Below are 23,923 nucleotides of genomic sequence, written 5' to 3' on the forward strand. Positions count from 1 at the left end.
GTGGTGTTTAGAAGTGGGCACTGGACTGTGGGATTTGGTTTTCTTGGGGCTGCTCTGTAGTATGGCTCTTTCTGCCTTAATTATCCTGAATTCTGCCCTTGGAAGTTGCTCAGAGGTAGCTGTTCCTTGTCCTGTCACTATAACCAGAGCTTATCAGTGCTGTTAGCTGCTATCGCTGCAATAAGCAGAAGTTTGCTCTGTCGTTTATGAGCTGCCAAGTATCATTTACAAGCATTTTTTCTGTTGCAAGATGGACACGAAACACCTGCTGATGTCAGACTGGTTAGTAAATCCCTTTGGACCCTTTACAGGAGGCTGCACACAGGCTGTTCCTTCTGTCCCCAGTGAAAATGCGAGAGCATTTTCGAAAGTCAGTGTTGATTTCCCTGTGACCTGCATCCACACTTAACTGCCCAGCTTCTGGGACTGCAAAGGGAACCTCATTTTCAGGGGTCTCTGTGGATCCCTCCCCCCAAAAAAAATCATCTCTGTTACCATGTCACATCCCACACTGTTTAAAAATAATTCTTCATTAAGCAATGAAGACCCTAAGTCAGCACACTTTTAAAAAGAATAAGAGCAGGCTGGTTTTTAAGTAGCATGGCAATTACCATGCTGGTTGTTGCTGACGGTTCAAAATCTCTCCCTCCAAGTTGGAGGGAGCCTTGTCTGTTGTTACCGCTCCTGATGAGGCTCCGGTGCCGACCTGCTCTGATTCACTGGTACAACCAATATCTGTGAACTCTCTGAGGACATTCTTGGCAGCTGCAGGACATAATTACCACATTTGAGAATATCTTTTAGGCATTTGGATCTATGGCTGGCTTTTTAGATTGCTCCCCTGCTAACTAATACGTTACTGGTTTGACACAATTGACAGCTGGCTGTGCTGGTGGCTAAAGAACTGCCTCTGGGGCTGCCTCGGAATGAGGTTAATGATGGGCTAGATGAGTTCCCTGCGTTTCCTATACATCATTTACCTGGAATTGTGCTCTTCGACGGGCTCTTCCGCGATGACAAGGGATCTGACCAAATGGCCATATGTACTAAATGGTACAGCTATTCCACTGGGCCAAATTTGGGCTTATTTACTGGTTTGTGGTTGTTTTTTGTTACGTAGTGACAACAGAAGCAAAAAATGTCCTCTCTGAAAATACAGTGTTTTAATAAAGGGAAGGACAGTGGAACATCCATTTTGGGCCGGACTCATATTTGTTAACTGTCTGAGCGTCCCTTATCTCTGTCTCACGTTGTTATGATCCACAAAGGAGTGTTTGTACTTCACTTGGTTTTCTCGCTTCCTCCCAACAGGACTTCTGGAGACCATGACTAATGATGAATTTGTGAAGCGTCTATGTAGATCCCATGTCTATACGTCCCTCACACATGGAAGCTTAATAGCTATTTTTCTTGTGAAACTTCATTTGTGGTCAGCTGTGCAAGGTGAAGAGCAATCATAATGTTGACAGGCAATGCTGTTTTAAACAGAGCTACAGAAAAATAATTATTATATTTAGGGAGGGCAGCACTAAAGGGACTTGACCCCCCCACTCCTTAAAGCTTTTCCTTCTTTCTGAGATGGATGAAATAGTTAAGTCATTTTAAAAACAAATTCCCATCCTCCCTGATTTAAGATCTATTCCTGCAGTATGTATGACACGGGGGAGATACTGTACCATTTTTATGAGGAGATAAAATATTGGCTTAATGATAATTTGGCAAAGTTTCAAGATATCTGAGAAGACTTCCTGGAAATTAAAAACAACTCAAATGTAAGAGAAAATTAAGCTAGTGACCCCAAGTACAAAAGGGTAAGAGCTCAGACATCCATCCTTCACTGCTCCTTTCTTTATTCTTTTTTTTTTTTAAATTCCCTCTTGCTAATCATCTCCCCTTGGCCCTGGCTGCTCTCATTACAAGGTGGAAGAGTAGTTTGGTGTAAATTTACTATTACTACAGCCACACATACGTAATTTTCCAGGGATTATATATTTTGAGGATGATGAAACTTAACGTGAAAGTTTCCAAATTGAGTACGTGTATCTGATTGGGCTCACTGAGGCCAAACCCCCTTTCCACTTGCAGCCTGAGGGCTGAGGAGGGACGTTTGGTTCTTTGGGGAAATTAAATTCTTCCCTATGCTCGAGCTATTTGCACCATTTTTCTACAGGAAAATGTGTAAATATCTGGAGACGTGCAGGGTGTCATAGAGACTATTTTTGTCGTCTTATTGCATGACTGCATCAGAGTGACATCCCTGTGCTGCTCCCTCTTAGACACCTGGGCTGCTCCTCCTGGCCATGCTCAGATGAAGACCTTGGTTTTGTCATCTATGTGAGTGTTTGCTCACATAGAAAATGCAGACTCAGACCCACTAGACCTCTTTTAGCATAAGGAGTTAACTTTCCTTGTTAACTATTGAGCTTTTAACCCGATTGCTGGGCAGAGTGGAAGGAGTGTTAATTAGAGACAAGTTTCTTGGTTTGGTTTTGGAAAGAGGTTTTGACTTTTGAATATGCGGAGCCAGACACACCATCAACATGTTTCATTTAATCACTGCACATCAGTCAGATAGTGATGATGTTTGATTCCTGCCCAGCGGACATACCATGACAACTGGTTGTGCAGGGGCTGCACATCTTATTTTAATCCTTTGTATGATTTAGCCTTTCAGTAAACTGCCACTTTTTAAACTTCTGTTAACATTTCCTTCCTGTTCTCTTCCCTGTATTTCTAGGAGAGGCTGGATTGGGATGGAACATGTGAAACAGAAGTTTGTGAAAGCTGAGGAAGTGAGGGAAGGGAGATGAAGAAATGGGAATCATAGTAACATTGGTGGTGTTAATGTTTGTATGGGAAAAGCTTTCAGCCTTTATGGCTACGGGACACTGTCGATGTCACCTAAATGTAATGGATGCCTGAGCCTGCAGGCAACCCGAAACAGAGGCTGTTAGTGGTCTGACCTGCTGCGTTTGTTTTAACTCTGAAATCCACTGTTGCTTGTTTAAGTGATTTGCTGCGGTACAGATCATGGAGAGGGCTCATGGATCATGCTTGGAGCCTAGAATAGTTTTGTCTTGTGAAAAGCAACTGGTCCTAAGAAAAGCTCTGGAAATGCTGACCCTGCAGGTCAGAGCTGCGCTGCTGTGATACATCAGCCTGGGGTTTGCTGCCATCATCTGTGAGTCCCGCAGATGTCAGTGGTTCAAATGCTGATGGAGTCCAGCCTTTTAGAGCCATCACTCAGAGCCTTGACCGTGGTCCCTGATAAAAGTCAGCACTGGCTTTCAGGTTTCTTCCATTTATTTAGTTGTTTTCTTTACATGCTAAGCCCTTAAAATCGGAGGTCCAAGCCTTGCACTCTGACCTGTGGTTACTCGCTGTTCCCGTTTCTAGCCTCTTAACTCATGCTCTGCCCGTCATCTGGAGCGCTCCAGAACCTCTTTTGGAAACTGCTGTCATTACCTCACAGAGCCTGTGGAGTTGGTTTCTTGTCAAAGCTCATGTAGTGAAACTTTTCTTTTTTCAGATGCAAATTAGAGAAACTTACATTCAAAACTGTGTTTAGTCCTCCCTTTTTCCCCCTCTTTCCCCCCTTATGTGCCTTTTAAAAAATTGCACGTTCAACTGTTTGCACATTCAAACCTTCTCAGGGTATGTCTACTATTCTGGCTTGAAGAACCAGAGTCAGAGAGAAGAAGCTTCGAGAAGGTGTTGCCCACTGCTTTTACTTGATGGCAAAATGCTTGAGTAGGATGCTCTGGGCAGGCCAGCTCTGCATGCTCCAGGACTCTGAGTTGTTTCTGGAGGGCAGTGGTAGGGTGATGTTACTGGAAATCTTTGGGAATAAATGGACTGTGGCCCAAGCCAGTAGAAATCTAACAGAAGGTCCAGAAAACCTCAATGAGATTTGAGCAAGAAAGGTAAGATTTCACGGTGCATTTTCATGGATACCTGGGCTCTAGCTTTGTCTGTGGGCCACTCTGGGAGAGTGGTGAAGAACTGGATACATCTGGGCTCTCCCACTCAGTTGTTGGCATCAGCAAGGTCCATGCAGAGACTGCTGGAGATTTTCCCTCAGTAAATGCCCCTGATTGTGCTTCTTCTAGGAAGGAACTGAACTGATGGTTTAGGTGCTGAGATAAACCACCTAACTTGGATTTTGTGCCTAATTTCTTACCACAGTAAATCTCCAGGACCTTAAGAACTCCATAAAGCTTTGGAAGATTTTGCTTCCTCTAAAATACAGATACCAGCATACCTGGTCTCAAAAAGAAACTTTCTGCATTGTGTCTTTGCATTCTCATGTTTACAATTAATTTTAAAAGGGTGAACTGAGGAAGAAGAGCAAACATTAATGCAATTTTGAAGTCTGGTTGGCTGCCTGCTTTCTTTGGTTTTCTCAAGGACATTGTTCAGTGAACAATTCACAATTCTGTGAATTGGCAAGGTCAGTGAAATTTTGGTTAATCTCTAGAAATGTGTGCCAGCTATGTAAAAAGATCTTGCTTATAGGATTCAAGTAATTAGGATATAAATAATTAGTAGTATTGTGAGATTTCAAAACACATTTGGGAGGCTGAATCAATGTTTCGCTGTGTGTTTGGTTTGCTACTCCCCTGCTTTACAGCACATAGGTCAAGTATTGCTTGTGCCTCTTCAGGCATGTGCTTGGGGTGGGGGGCAGAAGGTTTGTCCTGGGCATGCAGAACATGTTCTCCACCAGCACTGGCTGATGGATCCCTGTGCTCCTGTTTCACGTGATGTGGTTCCCCTTGCAATGCCTAATCCTTTTAAGACCATTCTCTCCTTTTCATGGCAAGGGTAAAGCATGCATACATCCCTTTCCCACCCTTCACCTCATATTGCAAAAGGACAATTTCTTTCAAAATCGAAAAGACACAACTTCCTTGACTGGAGGAGTCCAGTTGAGATGTTGGAGAAGCTCAGATGTGCATCACCTTCTCAAGATTTGACTTTGTGTTTGTGTTGTTCCCTCTGAGTTGTTGGTTTTGAGTGAGCTGTGGTGCTGGTCCTGCTATAGGTGCTGCAAAAGAGTGAAGAGAAATTAATTAATGTTGAAAAGGAGCAGGAAGGTGTGGGCATATGCAGTGTTCCAGAACTGAGCATCACCCACTTATACTGCTTGATTAAAAGGGAAAGGTGTATGACCGGGTTGTTTGGTTTGTGTGGTTGGTGGCTGTTGCATGTTGAGTTTTTTTAATGATAGTTGGTTGTATGTGGGTTTTTTTGTATGTGTGTGTGTGTTTAATTTTTGTGTGTGTGTTAATTGGAGCACTGTAGGAATTCAGCTGTCAGCGATTTCATCAGAGAGCCAGTGACACACACAAAAACCCCACGACAACGCAAACAAACAAAGCTGACAATCCAAAAACCAAGCAAACAACAACAAAATCAAACCAAACAAAAAAAAAAACAACAACCAACCACCAAAAAATAACCAACCTAAAAACCCAAACCAAAACAAAAAAATGCCAACAACCCCCAGAACAATGAAAGAAGGAGGTAGTCATTTTCTCATTAGACTCTTGGTGAATTATATTCTTGGGAGGAATATGTATTACAGATACATCCAGTATAATTTTGCATCCAGAAAAATGACACCAGGGACTTAAGATTTCAAAGACTTTGGACATTTATCTGTTGTAAATGCAATTGTATCTAGAAGTAAATAAGACTCTGCAATTTATAGGCACTTAAATCTTGCACTATTTACAGACATAGAACTGCTTAGAATAATGCTGCTTTATTTTATATTGATGGTATTGTATTTTTACCACTGTAGTAAGGGTTGTTCCAACTGTGAACCTTTTGTCAGAGTCTACTTGTTTCTAGAGGGTTGTAAACTGGTTTGTGCTGTCTCTGAAGCGACATGAACTCTCGAGCTTGGAGGAACGTAGTTCAAAATTTAAGATCCATTAGCGCACCAAATATTTGTGCTTATGGATAAAAATAGAGGACTCTTCCCAAACATGGATGGGCGTGCTCGAATGAATGTTCTGAAGAGAGGGTTTATCTGATTACGCTATTTGTTCTGTAAGGAGAGAGAGAGGGTGCACACAGAACTAAACAGAAATACTTCTACATTGGGAGAAAGTTACCGTAAATAGACAAAAACCCCTTCCTCCTTCTGGAAACTGGTCCATACGCAGCATGATTGTCTCTCACCAGGGCCAGGTGGATGTGTTGTTACCCCACTGGATGAATCTCTGGCAGGCTGTGCGGCTGCAGAACAGCACCTGCAAGTGTAATGTTTTACTAAAAAGGAAGATTTGAATTTCTAGCACAGGAGCGGGCTGGTAGAAGCCATGTTAACACAAGGCAGAGTGTACCTCCTTTCTAATTCTAATGCTCGCCTTTAATCAGTGGTGGTTTGACATCTCCTGCTGAATAACGCTGAAAGAAGGGAGTTGCAGAATCAACCGGAGTTTCTTAGCTATTGTGTCCTGTGACAAAAGAGACACATCAGGTCACTCTAGAGTAAACAGGGGGGTTGGGAAGTGAGGTGAAATGGAGAAAATGTTCTGGATCTTCACCAACCCACAGAAATCTCAGCCGTTGAGTCAGCAGCAGGGATGTTTGTACCCAACTTTAGCCCTTTTATCCTTCCTGCTGTGCTGGCACAGCTGCATTTGGCTTTTCTCAAATGTTTGGTTCATGCGAGTCTCTCAGATTTTTCTACCTACCTTCTTCTGTCACTGCCTCCGATTCCCTTAAATAATAACCCTCCCAAACTAACTATATATATATGTATATTTATACCAGCCCCATATTGCAAAGGCAACGTGCACACTCTGGTGTGCTGGTGTCTTGGCAGGCCAATTTATAATTGTCTCTAAGTGCTTACTCCTGCAAACAGGAACATTGTTTATCTGCTGCTTGGTGACAGTCAGGGATTCTTTCAAAGCATCATAGAAAATCAAATAAATTACTTCAAATTTTATCCTTACTGGAAGAATGTACATTGATCAGTGTAAGTGAGGAGCCAACACATCCCTATCAGCAAGTAATAGCCTCTGGGAAGTATTTTTTTGAATGAAATAGGTGAATAAACCCTATGAAAGGTCATCAGTAAGCAACCAAATTCCACTGTACTTGAATGTCAACAAGGATACCATCAATTCTCCTGCTGTTCATTTTTACCATCTCTATTGTGTTGTGCCGTCCTTGCCTGAGATAGTGGTAGTTTATTGTGTCTGATATTCTTGTTTTTCAGTAATGTAAATAGTTTTTTGATTTAAGATTTTTTTGCGTAGCGATAGAAGAGACTGTTTTATTTTCTCCTTCCCGCTAATTACAGTTTAAGATATTTACGTTTGAACAAGAACTTTTTCCTCTCTCTTTACCTCCTCCTCATGCCTGTTTCAGGCAATAAAATTGCATCCTTCTCATCTGAAATAGCTTTTAAAAAAAAGCTTAAAGGCTAATAATCCTCTAAATTACAATTATCAGTATTTATCAAAGTAAAACATGGTGCCATGCTGCATTTGATACAAAAGCATCCAGCTGAATATTCTATTAGACAGGTCCTGTGAAGTTAAAGAGAGGACCGAGTTGAGTTATCTCACCACGGGAGGAAAAAGGCATGCACAATCAGATATTTAACACTCCTTTGCAATTATGGGAATTTTTATTCTCTCCCTAGTAGGGAACATAGCATTTTACTGCAGCGTTTCAAGTTTGCCTCCAATGGTATCTGATAGAAGTGCTTTTATCCCCTGAAGATACAGTACAAAATACAAATCATCATTGGTTTTATCTCAGCTGGAGCTGCCTATTTTCTAAATGAGTTTACTCTGTGCTACTGCCCATCAGGCACATTTTTCATCCTTCATCCCCACTCTCTTACTATAGCTGGGTTTAAGTCCTTTCTTCTGTCCTTTGTTCCTTCAGCTCAGCGAAGTAAACAGCAGGATTGATCTTACACTGCATTTTGGTATTGTTCCAACTGCTCATCAATAGACATGGGCTGGGAATGCACTGACTGGAAAAGAAGGGCAAGATTGAAATTCACTTTTTGTTCTTTGTGCCTTTTAGTGTGCAGTGGAATGTCCCTAATCTGAAAGCTGCTACACTGACTGCCTATCAACATGCAAATTAATCAGCAAGTGATGAGTTCCATATTCGCTCTAAGTAAAAGTCTTTGAAGGTAACTGTGGAAAAAACCCACACCTTTATAAGAAAATAAAATTGCAGTTGCTGGCAACTGGTATGGGGAACTAATATAGCTTGTTTTGCATCTATTCCCTCGTTTAGCCTAGTGCTTTGGAATGGTCCAGGTGCGGGGAGCGGGGTGGAGGGGATCTGTTTGTATCCTTGTAAGCAAGACAACTCAAAGATTAACTACAGTTAGCAGCAAAGCGAAGGAGGCATTGCAAACAAAAGCAACATCGTGACTGCAGATTATTTGTACCTGCTTTCCTGAGGAAAGGCATTAGAAATAAACTTACAGATGCCGAATGGGATCATTTCTCATTTTTTGAGAGCACAGTGTTTCCACTTGTAACTTTTCCCTGGGGTCTTGAAGGATTATAATTGAATTTGGGGCTGTAGCAATATACACTACTACTCTGTTTTAATATCCATTGACTTTTATACGGCAGTTTGATAAAATGTTTGAAAGCAGGAAAAAAATGTATGTATTCTTTATGGAAGACTAACCAACTGGCAGAGAGCAACTGAGGGATGGAGAAGAGCTGGCTTACATGTATGAGAGCTTTTCTGGCACGCTTATCTTGGCTGTTGAAGAGCAGTATTTCAGAGCAGGTTCCGCTTTCCATCATTGTTGAACCAATATGCCTGTAAATACATTGCACAAGAAGTGACACCAACCTGTGTACCTAACTGAAGTAGTTTAATTTGTTATCATAGTGCTGAATTAATTTTGTCCTCCTCTTCTTACCAGTTCTGCAGGACTTACTCCTCACCATTGCCTGTGTGAGAAGACTCCCTACCACACAGCTGTATATATTCTGAAAACTTTATCTGCCTTACCCACTGTATGATCTGAATATCTATCTGCATCTTAGAAATAGAAAGGAGGAAGAAATAAGAGATGATTGCATCCTGGTCTCACACCAGAGACTGAACCACATCCAAAGTTGCTCATAATTTTTGTGTTAGCTTACATTTCTTTCAGCCTTCTTGTTCTGCACCCAGGGGTAAAGTATCCTTTGCTATGTAGATAGGGTTGTAATTTTCATTCTTTCTTGGAGGCAAAAATGCTTCCTCCTTGTCTATCTCTAGAGGAATCTTTCAGAAAAGGAGGAAGAAAAAGAAAGAAACAAGTATTTTATGCTGAGCTGGGCCTGAGCTGTGGAGTGTGTGTAGAGACCCAAAGCTCCCTCAATTTGGGGGGTGAGTGCTCTGCTTTGTGCTGGGGTGTCTGGGCTCATGGGGAGCCCCAGGGGAGGGAGGAAGGAGCAGCGTGGTGGGATGGAGGGATGAGCAGGGAGGGGAACTGAGGTCCCAGCCTGGACCTGGGTGTGAATGAAGGGGTGTGTGTGTCCCTATAAATAATCTGTTACTAGCTGGGGCTCTGCCTGCAGGCTCTGCACTCACCTTTGGCTCCCCAGTGCTGTCTGGGCTTGCAGCTAGAAATGCAGTTGTGGGAGGGGGAACGTGGGGGTAGAAGTGGATTCACACCTGAGCAGCAGGAAGAGCAATACAGCCCGTGTTCCCATGGTTAACCTGCTCTGGGCACCTAATGAGTGACTTCAAAGCCAGTAGAGAGGCTGGTTTCAGGAGCTGGGGCTCTGCCTCTTAGCTCAGTGCAGAGGTGTCCTGGGCTCGGGTCCTACCCAAGTGTTGCTCTTTGGCTGGGCTGCAGCTAAACTGGGATCCCAGCCTCCTTACCAGCTGTGAGCAGGGGCTATAGGGGCCATGATCCAGTCCTGAGAGCCCCTCTCCATACGTTGGCTGCATGTGTGACACGTGGACACACTGTCACAGCAGAGTTGTGGTCGCAGTCCACCGTGATTTACAGCCAGCATGCCATTGTGAAAGGGCAGCCAGCCGCTGCCCGGGGAAGCTGCAGCCGCACGAAGCTTTTGTCACCTAAAGTCACCTTGTGTGTGAGCCATGAGGCTTTTGACTCTCAGCATGAAAGGGCACAGTGTTTATTTGCCAGCAGCCACCCCAGTTAATACCTGTACAGTCGCAAACACAGGCATGTACTGATTTTAATCTCTGGGAGGTTTCAGGGGAGGCTCTGTAGTAGCACATCTGTAAACTGCTGACATGCTGGTGAAGAATGTGTAAGCAGTAGCATAACCAAGACCCAAATCTAGCCTTGTTAGAGTCAAACACTGCTTATTGCAAGACTTAAGGTTTGAAATGGACTTGAGTTAAGGCTCGAACTAGTGCTTTCCAGTGAGGCTAGTTGTCACAGGGAAATTGTCTCCTCCTGTTGAGAGAAAGCTTATTAAACCAGGTTGACAGGATAACAGAGGGGTGACATTTCCATTAACATGAGTGAGATGTCCTTCCCTCTGCTTTTGCTGCTGGCCTGATCCTTGTGCACACAAGCACCTTAAGGGCAGGCAAATCAGTGTGGTGTATCGAGGATGTCACATAAAGCCAGAAACTTCACTGGGTTCTTGCCTCTATGCTGTTTCAATTCCCTTTAAGTATTCGTTGACTGGAAGGAAAAGAGGCATTACTAATGCATCTCCAGATAGAAGAGCGCTGGGAGAAATTAGCAATAACTTTACTACCCTTTCCTTATGTTTAAGTGGAATGATGAGGCTAGATGGCTTGCAGTACCTGGCCTCAGTGCACTGCCTCTAAGCCTGCATAGATACATAATTTCTTAAACAGCTACACGTATTTTTCAGTCATGCGTAGTCCCTGTTTGTGTAACCTCTGCATTTTGTGCATGCAAGTCGCATGGAGCTTCTGGCTTCTCCCTGAGATGCATTAACCCAGGAGTGCTTTGGTTGTTACAGCTCAGCATGGGGGTATTGATCGCTGCTGCCTGTCCCTGAGCTAGTGTGGATGAAAGCTGTTTGAAGAGGGTGGTGTTGGTCTGAGAATGAGCCTGGATGAAGTCCTGGCTCTGTGGCAGGAGTTGATATACAGAACATTGAGCTTGGCTTGTGAGAAATTGTCTTCTCCTTTCTAGGATGAGTTTGTGAGTGTTGCCAAGCTACTTTTATGCAGAAAATGGTGACTACAGGTGTGTCCTCTCATGTTCCCTTCTCCCTGTGGTTGATTATGTGCTGAATACTGTCACTTGCATGTGTGTGTATATATATGTCTACACATAGAGGGGGAAGTGTGTTTCATAGTATAGTTTGGGTTGGAAGGGACCTTCAAAGCTCATTCAGTCCAACCCCTGCCATGAGCAGGGACATCTTGACCCAGATCAGGTTGCTCAGAGCCCCATCCAGCCTGGCCTGGGATGTCTCCAGGGATGTGGCATCCAACACCTCTCTGGGCAACCTGGGCCAGTGTTTCACCACCATCTATCTTATGTCTAGAGGCCCGCATAAGAGCTGAACTCATGCATACATGTGTATGGGTCCTGTGATTTTTTTTTTTCTTTGCAGTTCCACAAATGGACAGGAGCTTTGTTTCCCCTTGTAGCTGCTTGTGCTGCCCATCCCCATTCCAGGGGAGGTCAGAGAGAATGATGAGGGTTCAGCACCTCTGGATATAAGGTCAAGAAGTGACTCTTCTGTGGTTGCTGGCTGGCTCAAGCGGGTCTCATGCTGAGTCAATAAGTTTTCCTGTTCACCTTCGCTGACTTCAGAGGTCAGTAACCTGCGGCTGTGCGCTTGCCTGGGATGTCACACACTGTTCCTCCAGCTCATGGAAAACTTAATGTGACAGTTGCAACGTTTCACTGATAATGGTACCAGTTTTTTCAGTTAAACAAGGTGCTTTTACAAGAGAAGGGCTTTTTAAATCTATGTAGTAGTTTTTCTTTGATTTTTTTTTTTTGTTGTTGTTTTTTTGGGTTTTTTTTTGTTTTTCCCAGAAGTGCCCACTGTGCAGGCACAGTTTGTGGAGTAGGTTGGTCTATATGTAAATGCAGCCTTTCAGTAGGTCAGGTGCTAATCGGGCCAGCTGGAGCTGCATGCTGGTTTTTGAGATGTGTTGGAAGACCCTGTAGCAAGTGAGAATGATAATCGTGCTCAGAGGGTGCAGGCAGACAAGCCCTGAGTCTCCAGTTTAGGAGCACTTGAGTGTTTTCCAGCGGAACAGCATGTCAGGTCAACTAGCCTGCTGACATCAAAACGTTTCTGCAAAACTGTGGCTTTGTTTTGGTGACCTTCCAGAGGTACAAGGGCTGCGAGGCCTCCTCAGTCATCCTGTCTGGTTCTTGTATTGGTGTTGTGCAGGTGCCAGGCTGCATTTGCAGAGTCCGTGATGGGAGCTGAGCTGTCCAGGGAGCTTGGATGTTACACATACAGTTTGTTTTTAACTGATGTTTTAAAAATGTAAATTTTTTATTTGCTTGATTTTTTAAAAATATTTTTATTTCAGATCATGAGTCATTGGCATGAGCTTATGTTTTGCCCAGAAGTGGCAGTAAATTTACTGCAACTATGGTATATCCCTAAGGAGCAGGGAATAGTGACTTAGGCAGGAAGCAAAATGATATTGCCTTGTTCTTGAAGAGGCTTCATCCTCTCACTTGAGAACTGCTGTCCCAACCAGTTTGTGTGGCCGACAGTCAGTCTGATGCTTATTAGTGCTGCTGTCTCTGGTCCCTGTAAAGAAGGGTGGTGAAGCTGGTGGAGGGTCTGGAGGACAAGTCTGATGAGGAAACTGGGGCTGTTCAGCCTGGAGAACAGGAGACTGAGGGGAGACCTTGTTGCTGTCTACAGCTACTGAAAGAATGTTGTAGCATGGAGGGTGTTGGTCTCTTCTTCCAAGCAGCAAGTGATAGGATGAGAGGAAATGGCCTCAAGTTGTGCCAGGGAAGGTTCAGTTTGGGTATTAGGAAGCCTTTTTTCACAGAAAGGGTAGTCAGGTATTGGAACAGGCTGCCCAGGGAAGTGGAGTCACCGTCCCTGGAGGTGGTTAAAAGATGTGTAGATGATGTTCTTAGGGACATGGGTTAGTGCCAGAGTGAGGTTATGGTTGGACTCAATGAGGGTCTCTTCCAACCAAAATGATTCTGTGATTCTATGAAGGTGATGCCATGGTTTGTGGAACCATGGATAGTTTTTCCTGACTTAATTGTTCACTGCTTGCCTGATTTTTGTTTCAGATGAAACTGGAGCCAAAGCTCTGACTAGCGTCCGCGTGAGCAGAGGTACAATGAGATTATTCAGCATGAATTGTACCAAGCTCCAGTGTCTTCTGCTCTCTTACTAGGGGTGAAGGATGTGAACCTGACAGCTCAATGCAAATTAAAGCTCAAGGAATCTTGACAGAGACGCTCCCACTCCCTCCTTCATTATGAGTATGAAAACTTTGGTTATATTTGACTCCTGCTTATGGAAGTTATCCCTGGAGAAGGCAGCAATAGGCCTGACCCTTATGGAGATCAGCCATTTAAAAGTAACTGTCTTCTACAGTTTTCTGCAGCCCATCACCTTTTGTGGTCCCCTCAGGCTGCTGGTTGTGTTGGAGCTTTGCAACACGTCTGCAATGAGATGGGCCCCAACCTAACTCGCAAACCTGAAGGTGAGGACCAAGCTGGTCTGCAGCTGCAATGTTCCTTTAGCTGGTGAATTTAAAAGGCAGAAAAAAAATCTTTTGGCAAAACTAATTTTCTTCTAAAAGTGTTCGTTAAACTTACCCCCCCCTCTCATTTTTATAATAGAATGCACACAACAGTATACATATTGACTTATGTTTTCAGTCAATATCAAGATTTATTGTCCCTTGAGTTAAATGAATCACAATATTGACCTCATTGTAAGCCAATACCTGCTTAATGTATTTTTTTAAAGTATTTTGTATTCATTTTTAGTAATAGGGCCCATACAGTAGTCTATAATATTCATTTGTATTCCTCTTCTTGCTCTTTCCCCCTTTTTTATTTCCTCGTCTGTCTTTGTTGATGGCTATCATAGCGCTAGACACTGGATTCATTTAATGAATGAGAAATAAAGATGTCCTATAGCTGGCATATCTCCATTATAGAGCCTGAATGAGTCATTTCCACAATCAACGCGCCTTCTTTAGCTTGTGCTGGGGAAAACAAGGTGCGTCGCTTCTAGCAGGCGCCGCAACAGAAACAATAGCCAAGTGTTGCTTGTGTGTTTTCGTGCCACTTCTTTCTTTCCATTTTCTTTCTTTTTCTTTCCTTTTCTTTTTGCATTTAAATTTTCCACAGGAGGGGAAAAAAAACAGTATTTCTTTAATATTGAATTCCATTTATCTCCATAAATTGGTTATGGTATAGGATCTAAAGGACTCAGCTGTTTTTAAAATAGGTTTATTCCTTTTCCTTTAAGATTATTTCAGATTATTTCCACACAGTATAGGCGAGTTATAAGAAGACTCATTTTGCAGACTTCAGTGAGAGCTGCACATTTGCAGTGCATCATTTCAGATGTGGAATGTTGAACAAAGAAATTAAATTTATATGTATCACCTAAATTATTTCAGATTCATGGTTCAGCAAAGAGTTCAGATCCTAATCAAATATGTAGTTTGCATGGGCACTACACCTTTTCTCAATAATAATATGGCAATTCTATTTACAATGCTTGACTAGATTTTGTAATAATGCTTTTACTGAAATTTACCTTTGTTTTTTCTGCTGCAGTCTTGACTGCCCATTAGATGTGTGCACCCTTAGAAGAAAGATAATGATTGCAAGTAACTTTTCTAGAAAAAAGAGTGAGAGAGCAATAAGGGTTCCTGTAAAATATTCCTACCCCTCAGACTTTTTCAGTGACTACCAAAATATATGCTGATATATGGTTATCTGGATCTGTATTCTGTGTTGAAAAGAACAGTTTAGATATTGAGGTCATGAGGAATTACCTGAAAAGCTGCCTTGATTGAATCACACCAGCTAGCTATCAACATTCATTGCCTTTACTGGGGCATGAAGGAAGAAAAGCACCAACAGAAGATGCAGAGGAGAAGAAAGGAAAGAATCAAGAGGAATAACACATTATCGGTGCTGATGCTGGGAAAGGAAAAGGTGGAGAAGCAGCCGTCCTTCACCTGCTGCCCCTGGCCAAGGAGAGAGGGTGTCCTGAAGTGCCTTTTGCTCTGCCCTGTGCATCAGTCCATCAACAGATTTTTGGGATATTCTACAAAGCCTTAAGAGGCAGTCTTCTGTAAATGTAATTAAGCAGCCTGTGTCTGTTCTGTTTCACAGTGGACCCCAGCTTCGCCACTTGCCCCTGAGCAGAATACTGCCTGAATCTGTGAGAATTTGGGTGGCCTCAAGCTGCACCAGGGGAGATTTAGATTGGGTATGAGTAAAAGCTTCTTCACGAAAAGGGCTGTCAGGCATTGGAACAGGCTGCCCAGGGAAGTGGTGGAGTCACCATCCCTGGATGTGTTTAAAAGATGCTTAGATGAGGTTCTCTTAGGGACAGGGTTTAGTGAGGGTGTTGGGTTAATGGTTGGACTCTGACCTTGAGGGTCTCTTGCAACCAAAATGATTCTATGACTGTCATGACTGATGGAATATAAGCAGCCAAGCTGGGCCACAGACAACTGCACTTCAGTCTTTGCTGAGTGTTGCAGACACACTTCACTGACACACAGTACATTTTCTAGAACTGAGATTTTTGGACAGCAAGGGACAAATCAGTTCCCATATTCTTGAGGTGTTGCTGTTGACGGATGCTGACTTGGGATCTTTCCTGCATCCCAATGTAAAATACACGTAGAGCTGCGCCATGGAAACACTTCAGCCTGTATGAGTGAATCAGCCAGATCTGTTCAGGGAGATCACTGATGAGTGATGTGCATTTGCAGATGTGCCACCTGATGTGAGCCCAGCTGAAGTCCCTCCATGGGCTTTGAAAGAGACCCAGATCTTCACCCAGTCCATGTCCAACAGGTGAGCCAAGGCTACCAGGATGGTGTCTCATCATTAGGACAGGGATTGTGAAAGTGCATTGCTGGAACAGCCAGAGACAGAACATGCATGTGTGAGTGCCCATGCTTGTGAGCAAAGAGGAGGTCTGGCACCTTGGAGATACTCTAGGCAACATGCGAATTATTTTGGGTTTTGTTTTTCTGCACTGGGAATCACTGTCTTGTGCTGAACAGTCCTATGCTGAACCCTGAGGTCAAATCCTGTAAATTATGTTTTATAATTGTGTTGTTGTGGTAGCGTGTGTGTGTTTATTTTTAAGACAGAAGAAAAAGAATCCTGCTTAAATGCTGAGGCCACTTCGAAAGCAGCATTGTGTCTTATCTTGGTCCTTTGCTCAGAGCAGGTTCTGTGTTGCACCGTTCAGTGACTTCCATCTGTTGTTGCACACCTCCAAGCCTGCTTCATGCCCCAATGACTTTTTTTTAAGTGCTCTGATTTTGCTTGTTGTTTGGAACGTGCTCTCTATGTGTGCCTTTAGATCTGAAGAAAAAGACAAAATTGTTTCTTCCTTCTCCAGTCCTTTTTGGGAGGAAATGGCAAACCCAGAGGGGAAAGCATTCTCCCCTGAAGCATTTTTTACATTTCTCCGAGTTTTATCCCTTTAACTTTTTCTCTGTAGAGTTGCTTGTCTAACATTTTTATTCCAGCGCTGTGGGTACTGTAACACCAGTGCTTCTGGGGAAATTTGATGCTGAAAATAGGACACTAGGGAACACATGAAAAATTGTTGTTTGGAAGGCTAGCTTCTTCCTTGCTGAAAAACTCTTGCCATCTTGCTGTTTCAGTATCTCTTCCTTCTGGAGAGCTCTCGCTCCCTGGGCAGGTACTTTCTTTGGCACACATTCTTATTGGGAGAAAAGTAATCCAGAAAACAGCCAAAGTATGATATTTTTCCTTCTAAATCCTTTTCTTCTTGAAATACAACTTCTCCATAGCTTCCTTTCTCTTTAGGTTGAGTGAGTGAAGATTGCGGGGGTTAAGTAGGTACAAATGAGACGTGAAGTTCCTCTGTTTATTTCTAGTGTGTTCTTTTTTCAGGAAAGAAAACCCAAACTCATTGTCCCCAGAAAGAAGAAAATGGAATAGAGGAAGTTACATGGGAAGGGAAGAAGAGGAGTTGCTTGGAGATGACTGCCCCACGTTACATATTGGGGATGAGATCCCAGCCATGTCATTTTTTTGGCTGAATCTCCTCATTTCAGACATAGCAAGGAATCCTTTGTCTCCCTCACAGTTAGCTTAAAATCTGCAAGGCTGAAAATATACATAAGTTCAGAATATTTCTTAAATTTCCCTCTGAATCCTGAAATTCCTCAGATTGTATTGCAGCAGTTGAACAGTGAAAGGTTTCCTTAAAGTGAAGCAACAACAAACAAACCAAAAAACACAAAAACCCACCAAACCAACAACAAAACAAACCCTGAAAACAAAATAAGTGAGAAGCCCAAGTGCTTCAAGGTGCAGGGGCTCGTGGTGTGAAGAAATCTATCCTATTTCCTAACACTTGCAGTCCCATCTCTGCGAGTTCTCAATAACTAGACATGTTTTTACATCACTGTAGGATGTTCATCCTGATGGAGTTTGTGTCAGCACTACAAAGTGAAAGGCACAATACTTTTCAGGTCTCGGGTCTCAGCACATGTTTCTGTAGTTGTATTTGTCTCTCCTGGCTTGTCTCTGCTCTGTACCCCATGACAGAGGATGGTGCTGGTGCTTAGTGCTGAGAGATGTTGTGATGGGTACTGAAAGAGGACTGGAGACTTCTCACTCACAGCAAGGTTGATGGCTCAGCTGGATAGAATTACGGAACCATAGAGTTGTTTTGGTTGGAAAAGACCTTTAAGATCACTGAGTCCAACCATTAACTGAACACTGCCAAGTCCACCGTTAAACCATGTTCCTAAGAGCCTCATCTACACGTCTAACAAACCCCTCCAGGGATGGTGACTGCACCACTTCCCTGGGCAGCCTGCTTCAGTGCCTCCAGGAAGAAATGTTTCCTAATATCCAACCTAAACCTCCCCTGGCGCAACTTGAGGCCATTTCCTCTTGTCCTGTCACTTGCTACCTGGGAGAAGAGACCAACCCCCTCCATGCTACAGCCTCCTTTCAGGTAGTTGTAGACAGTGATGAGGTCTCCCCTCCTTTTCTCCAGGCTGAACAGCCCCAGTTCTTGTAACATTCCCTCATGGCTTCTTATGGCTTGTGTGTCCTCAGCAAATGTTGCTGAAAGCATTAATAGCCAAGGGGCTTGAATAATCTTTGTAGAGGAACTCCCTCAATTCACATGAACGTGTATTTATACAGCTGGTGTTGGTATGTATATATAAGTTTAGATGCGCTTTAAGCCATAGGTGTCTCGGGCCCGATTCAGCAGGCCAGTCTGGTTAAGCACTTTATTAACTCCTGATTTAATTGCATGTCTGCATCCCACCTTGCCGGAGGAGCCAAAATGTTTGGCTGCTGGGAGATCTGAGATCCCAGGCAGCAGAGGATCTGTGAAAAAGCACATAAGAGAGGACATAGAGACTTGGATCCCATATCCTACCAGAGTGTAGAGATCTCTCTTAGCTCTACGTTGGTTGGTACAGGAATGCAGTTAGGCACCAGAAAAGGCAAAATGCTGGGCTTATAATTATAAATGGAGAATTCTCTGTCCAAATGTGTGTCTTTGAAAAATTCCTGGCTTGTTCAAACTTTGATCTCATTGATCAGACGTTAGCATCAGGTAATTAAATGATGAAATAGAAAGGGAAAGTCCAATAAAAGCTCCTCTTTTTTTGTTAATGATGATGAACGTAACTTTCTCAGTGGCTGTTTTCAGGGAGAAGAATATTTGGTGTCTGGTCAATAGGGTGTTTGCTTATTAATATAATGGAAGATTTAAAATTAAACAAATGACCCCTCAGATATTTATTAGTAGGCATGAAAATGCCTGTAGTTCTAATATGAATGTGGTGCTTATTTTCTCTTAAAAATAACTTTCTTCTGCTTTGCAATGGTTCCAATGGTGGCTCCTGGCAGTTGTTGCTTTACTGGGGAGGCAATGGCAAAGTAAAGGAGTCACAGCCCCATCCCCCTTAGGCACTGCCTGCTTGTTTTGGCACAAAATGCCCTTTTCTTCTTGTACCACACCACTGTCCTCGTATTGGGGGGTAAAGGGGAAAACCAAAACAACATTTTGAATCTTGAGCAGGAGTTTATAGAGAGGAAGCACATAGGAGGCAAAAATAGCCCAAACACTAGTTCTTCTAGGTGTGGGCATCAGAAGAATCAAAATTCACATGGCTTCTGGGAATGCTGAACTGAAGTGAGTTCAAAAAGATAAATATTGGTCACCCACAGACTGAAATAATCTTTGGGGGTTAATGGTGAAGCTGATGTTGAGCTGAGAGAGCAGTGGGGCCCAAGGTGCTGAGCAGTGGTGCAAGGGTATACAAAGCTCTTAGCAATTTTGAGAACCTTTAAACTCTTCTGCTCTCACGTAGGTGCTCAGAGCAGTGCTGTATCATCACTGTTTCACTGGTATCGGGACTCTTGCTAGAAACAAATGCTTAGAAAGCACTTAGGAGTGTCCTGTGCCAGTGGAAGGAGGAGCACAAAGCAGCAGAAGTAATACAGGGAAGTTAAATGAAAAGCTTTTCAGGTGGAGATGCTGGGCTGCATGGACCTTTGACACAAGGTGGTGTGATTCTCTTAACAGAGATAGCGCTACGGGAGCTGGGTCACACCAAAAAATGGCCTCAGGTGGCACCAGGGGAGGTTTAGATTGGATATTAGGAAAAAATTCTTCACAGAATAGGTTGTCAGGCATTGGAACAGGCTGCCCAGGAAAGTGGTGGAGTCACCATCCCTGGAGGGGTTTAATAAGTGTATAGACGAGGTTCTTAGGGACATGGTCTAGTGCTAGAATTAGGTTATGGTTGGACTTGATGATCCCGAGGGTCTCTTCCAATTGTAATGATTCTAAGAAAAAGTGTGATTCCCTCTCTTGTTTCCACTGCCTGTGCCCTGATTCCCCTTGGTGTCTCTGCTCTGACCTTTGGGAGCCCCAGCATGGATTTTCTGCCCCTGTAGAATGTCACCAGCCCCTTCCATGAGCACCATGGAAGGAGTTAAGGACATAATTCCAGCCTGAAGTTCAGTTTCCTGGCTTACATTGGTTGTTGCCAAAATCTTAATGTCGTTTTAATGCATTTTTGTGTGTGTGAATCCATTTTCCAGAGCTGCTGATTGCACACACTAACCCTTTTTATGTGACTAAAAGCCAGCTGTAGTATCCTTGAAGAATCAAATGCTCTCATAGTTCTGGAAATTGCTCTGGGTGTGCACGCGTGTTTATTTGCGCGTCAGCTCTTTTAATCTTTCTACTGAAAACCTAATATACTGTAACTGGGACATTTTCAAAAAAAAGGGAACACTTCAAAACAATTCTAAATATAAATGAAATCCCTTTCCAAATGGCTTGTTAAAAAAATGCAGATGGTTTATATTTATTATATCATTTTTTTGTTTTATCACCTTGCAAAATTTTACAGCATAGAATCTTATTTAATGCGGGGGCATTTTAAGCAGCAATATTAGACAGCTGTATGTGCGTCATACTAAGAGATTTTTACAGGATATTAAAATTGGTTCTGATGTAACCTGGTGTTTTGAGAAGCATAGGTTAGGCATTTTCCATGTTTGTAATTTTTTTTTTTGTTGTTAAAAGTAGATGCTTTTTCTTTTTCCTCCAAATAGCCTTTTAGTGTTTGATTCCAGTTGTTCTCGAAGTTTAAGGAAATTCAGGCCAGACGATTGAGAAACTGCTCTCTGAGAATATACAAATAACAAAGCATGGCCCAGATACTATCTCGGCTGAAATTAGGTATAATTAGACTCTATAGCAAATTATATACATAGTTAAAATAAACAACAGAGCACAATGTTCATTTTCTGGTGATTAATTTTTTCCCTCCTAGTTCTGTTTGCCTTTACAGTTTTTCCATTGCAGTCAACATGAGAATACGCTGGGTAGCAGCAGCTGAGTAAGTGCCAGCCCAATTCTTCTTCTTTTCCTCAGCCTCGAACAGGCGTGGGCAGGTTTAATGTTAACCTAACTCAACTACAGCTCCTCTGCTGGTTCTCACACCCTCCAGGTCAGAGCTAAATCCCCTATTAATTAAACAGAAATTATATCCGAAATAAATCACTTGGCGCAAGAAACCCACTGTGGAATTTTTTGAAAGATGTTTGCAATAATTAAACATTCTGTGACTGGTGACATTTTAAATAACTCTTAAAATGCCAACCTGTGTTGATATTTAAAATAGAGTCTTCAGTGGAAAGGTGGCGATCCCATTGAGCAAATAATATAAACCGCATCATCGTACAAAAAGGGAAAATAAAATAGTCATTCAAGAGCAACAAAAACTCTGCTCCTGACTGTGCTCATATGGTAACAGACTTGAAAGTGCTTTGAAGATGTGGATTGGGGTAATTTTATAGATGTCTGTAAAGGAAGAGCTGATAGACTTGAAATATCTGTGAACTCCATCCCAGGCTGTTTGGGAGGGTGTGAGGTGGTCTTGTTGGGTCACAGGTATAGGAACAGAAGGGACCATGACTTTTGGCTGCTTTTTGAGGGTTTTCCTGTCTGTCTGTTGTATGCCTCCTCCTGCACCGCACGTTTCCTCCCGACCTGGTGATTTCAAGGGCATTTTGGGCAGCCAAGTGGAAGCACTGAGTATTTCATCAGTGTCCCCAGGCAACGCGCCACTTGGGCAGACAGGAGCTCAGAGTGGCATTGCTGCACACTTGCATGGCTTGTCTTGACCGATGTCCCCTGGCTTTGTAAAAAATACAAACAAAAAAATACCCCACCAGCACCAAAAAAAAAACCAAACCAGAACCCAACCCCATGGCTCTCTTCTTCTCCCAGCATATAGAATCATTTTGGTTGGAGTAGACCTTCCAGATCATTGTGTCCAACCATAACCGTGTTCTGGCACTAAACCGTGCTGCTAAGAGCCTCATCTACATGTTTTTTAAACACCTCCAGGGATGGTGACTCCACCACTTCCCTGGGCAGCCTGTTCCAGTGCTTGATAACCCTTTGTGTAAAGAAGTTTTTCCTGATATCCAATATAAACTTTCCTTGTTGCAACTTGAGGCCATTTCCTCTTGTCTTCTCACTTGCGACTTGGAGAAGAGACCAACACCCTCCATGCTACAACCTCCTTTCAGGTAGTTGTAGGCAGCAAGAAGGTCTCCCCAAGCCTGAGTAGTGGGGGAAATAAATATTTAGCCTTGCATGCAGGAGGAGGAGAGGCAGTGAGGGATGCTGGTGGAGGAGGAAAGGAAAATATCTATCTTGTAGGTGCTGGATGGCCTTGTTTTTGCTAGGGGGGAACACCTGGGTGCAATGCCTCTTTGCAGGCGGGAGAGCAGGAGAGGTTCGGGTGACTCACAACAGCCAGGTTGGAGATTGGTGCAGATGAATTGGCTTTTGCAATCTTGTCTGTCCTGTGACCCTGTTAATGCCCATGGCCAAAGTGTCTCACCTCAGTCTTGTGGGAGCTCCTCTAGTGTTAAAGGGGGGAAGAGGTGCTTGAGGTTAAGGTCCAAAGCCCAGGATGGGAAAGAGAAACCTCTTGGTGTGGGAAGTGCTGTAATCTCACATGGGGGGTGTACTTTTATGTTTTCTTTAGAGATGTAATGGCTTGTGGAAATGAGTTAGTTCTATATAAATGACTGAAAACTATCATGTAGCACAGCTCTGCTCCAGTTTCTCCATGATGTCTTGTGTCTGGCCCCTTTACCAAATGAGAGGGCACTGTTGTGTGGTCTGTTAGCTCAGCTGTCCATTGTTCCCCATCTAGATGGACCATGTCCCTCACCTGTAACCTCTGCTTAACAAGGACCCTGTGTGCAGCCTAACCCGGTATTGATCTGATTACTCAAGGAAAAGTCAGGAAATCCTGTTTGTCTTGGCTTAGTTTTTTGCAGGCAACGTCAGCGAGAGGCACAGGGAACCGGGAGACTTGGTATGTCTTTACTTGAGGAAAAATTGTCTTTTGCCCTGCTGGAGCAGTGTGCTGGCTCCTTGTCTGAAGCTTCTGTGCTTTTTCGTGAAGGGAGTGTCAATGGGGAGGGTGCATGGCCAAATAACGTGGGCAGCATGGTCCTTGTTTGGAACAGTCAAGTGACAGTTCAGACGAGCAGCTCATATCTATGGGTTGTGATTTCCCAAACATGTATGAATCCATCTATTCTACTTCTACCAAGCCCAGGGCTTTGCCAGGTTAATCCCATTTTTTCTGCTTGAAGGCTTAGTTTCTAAGATTAGGACAAATCCTTCTGGGGAAGGAGAGGAGGACTAAGCAAATATACCTGTCATTTGGAACAAAAACTAAGATAAAATGCAAAGAACTGACCTAGAGTGATCTAATCACCAAACCATATTTCTGGGATGTGGGCCACGGAGCTAAGACTGGGCTGCAAAAACACCTGAACAGGTAAAACACACTACAAATAAATTGTCCGTGCTGGTGATTATCTGTCATACTGGTTTAAGGCCTGAAAGTCTGGCTGTCGATGGCTAATGACTGAGGGTACAGTGAATGTACTCCCTGATGGCTGTGGCACCGTCGCTCTGAGCCACTGAGACTGTCACCTCCCCAGCACAGCACCCAAGGGCCAGGATGTGTCCCGGTTCCAGCCCTGACACCTGGGCAGGGTCCCAGCTGTGACACTTCTCCTGCCAGGGGTACTGGGTTGAGGGACACTCAGCCTCCTGAGCCCATGAAGGTGATTTTTTAATTGTTTGTTTAACTGTTGGTGTTGACAAATGTAAATTATTGCTTGTCCCTGTATCTTGATGCTTTTTGGTTGGGG

This window comes from Nesoenas mayeri, assembly GCF_963082525.1.
Source record: "Nesoenas mayeri genome assembly, chromosome: 3".
NCBI lineage: Eukaryota > Metazoa > Chordata > Aves > Columbiformes > Columbidae > Nesoenas > Nesoenas mayeri.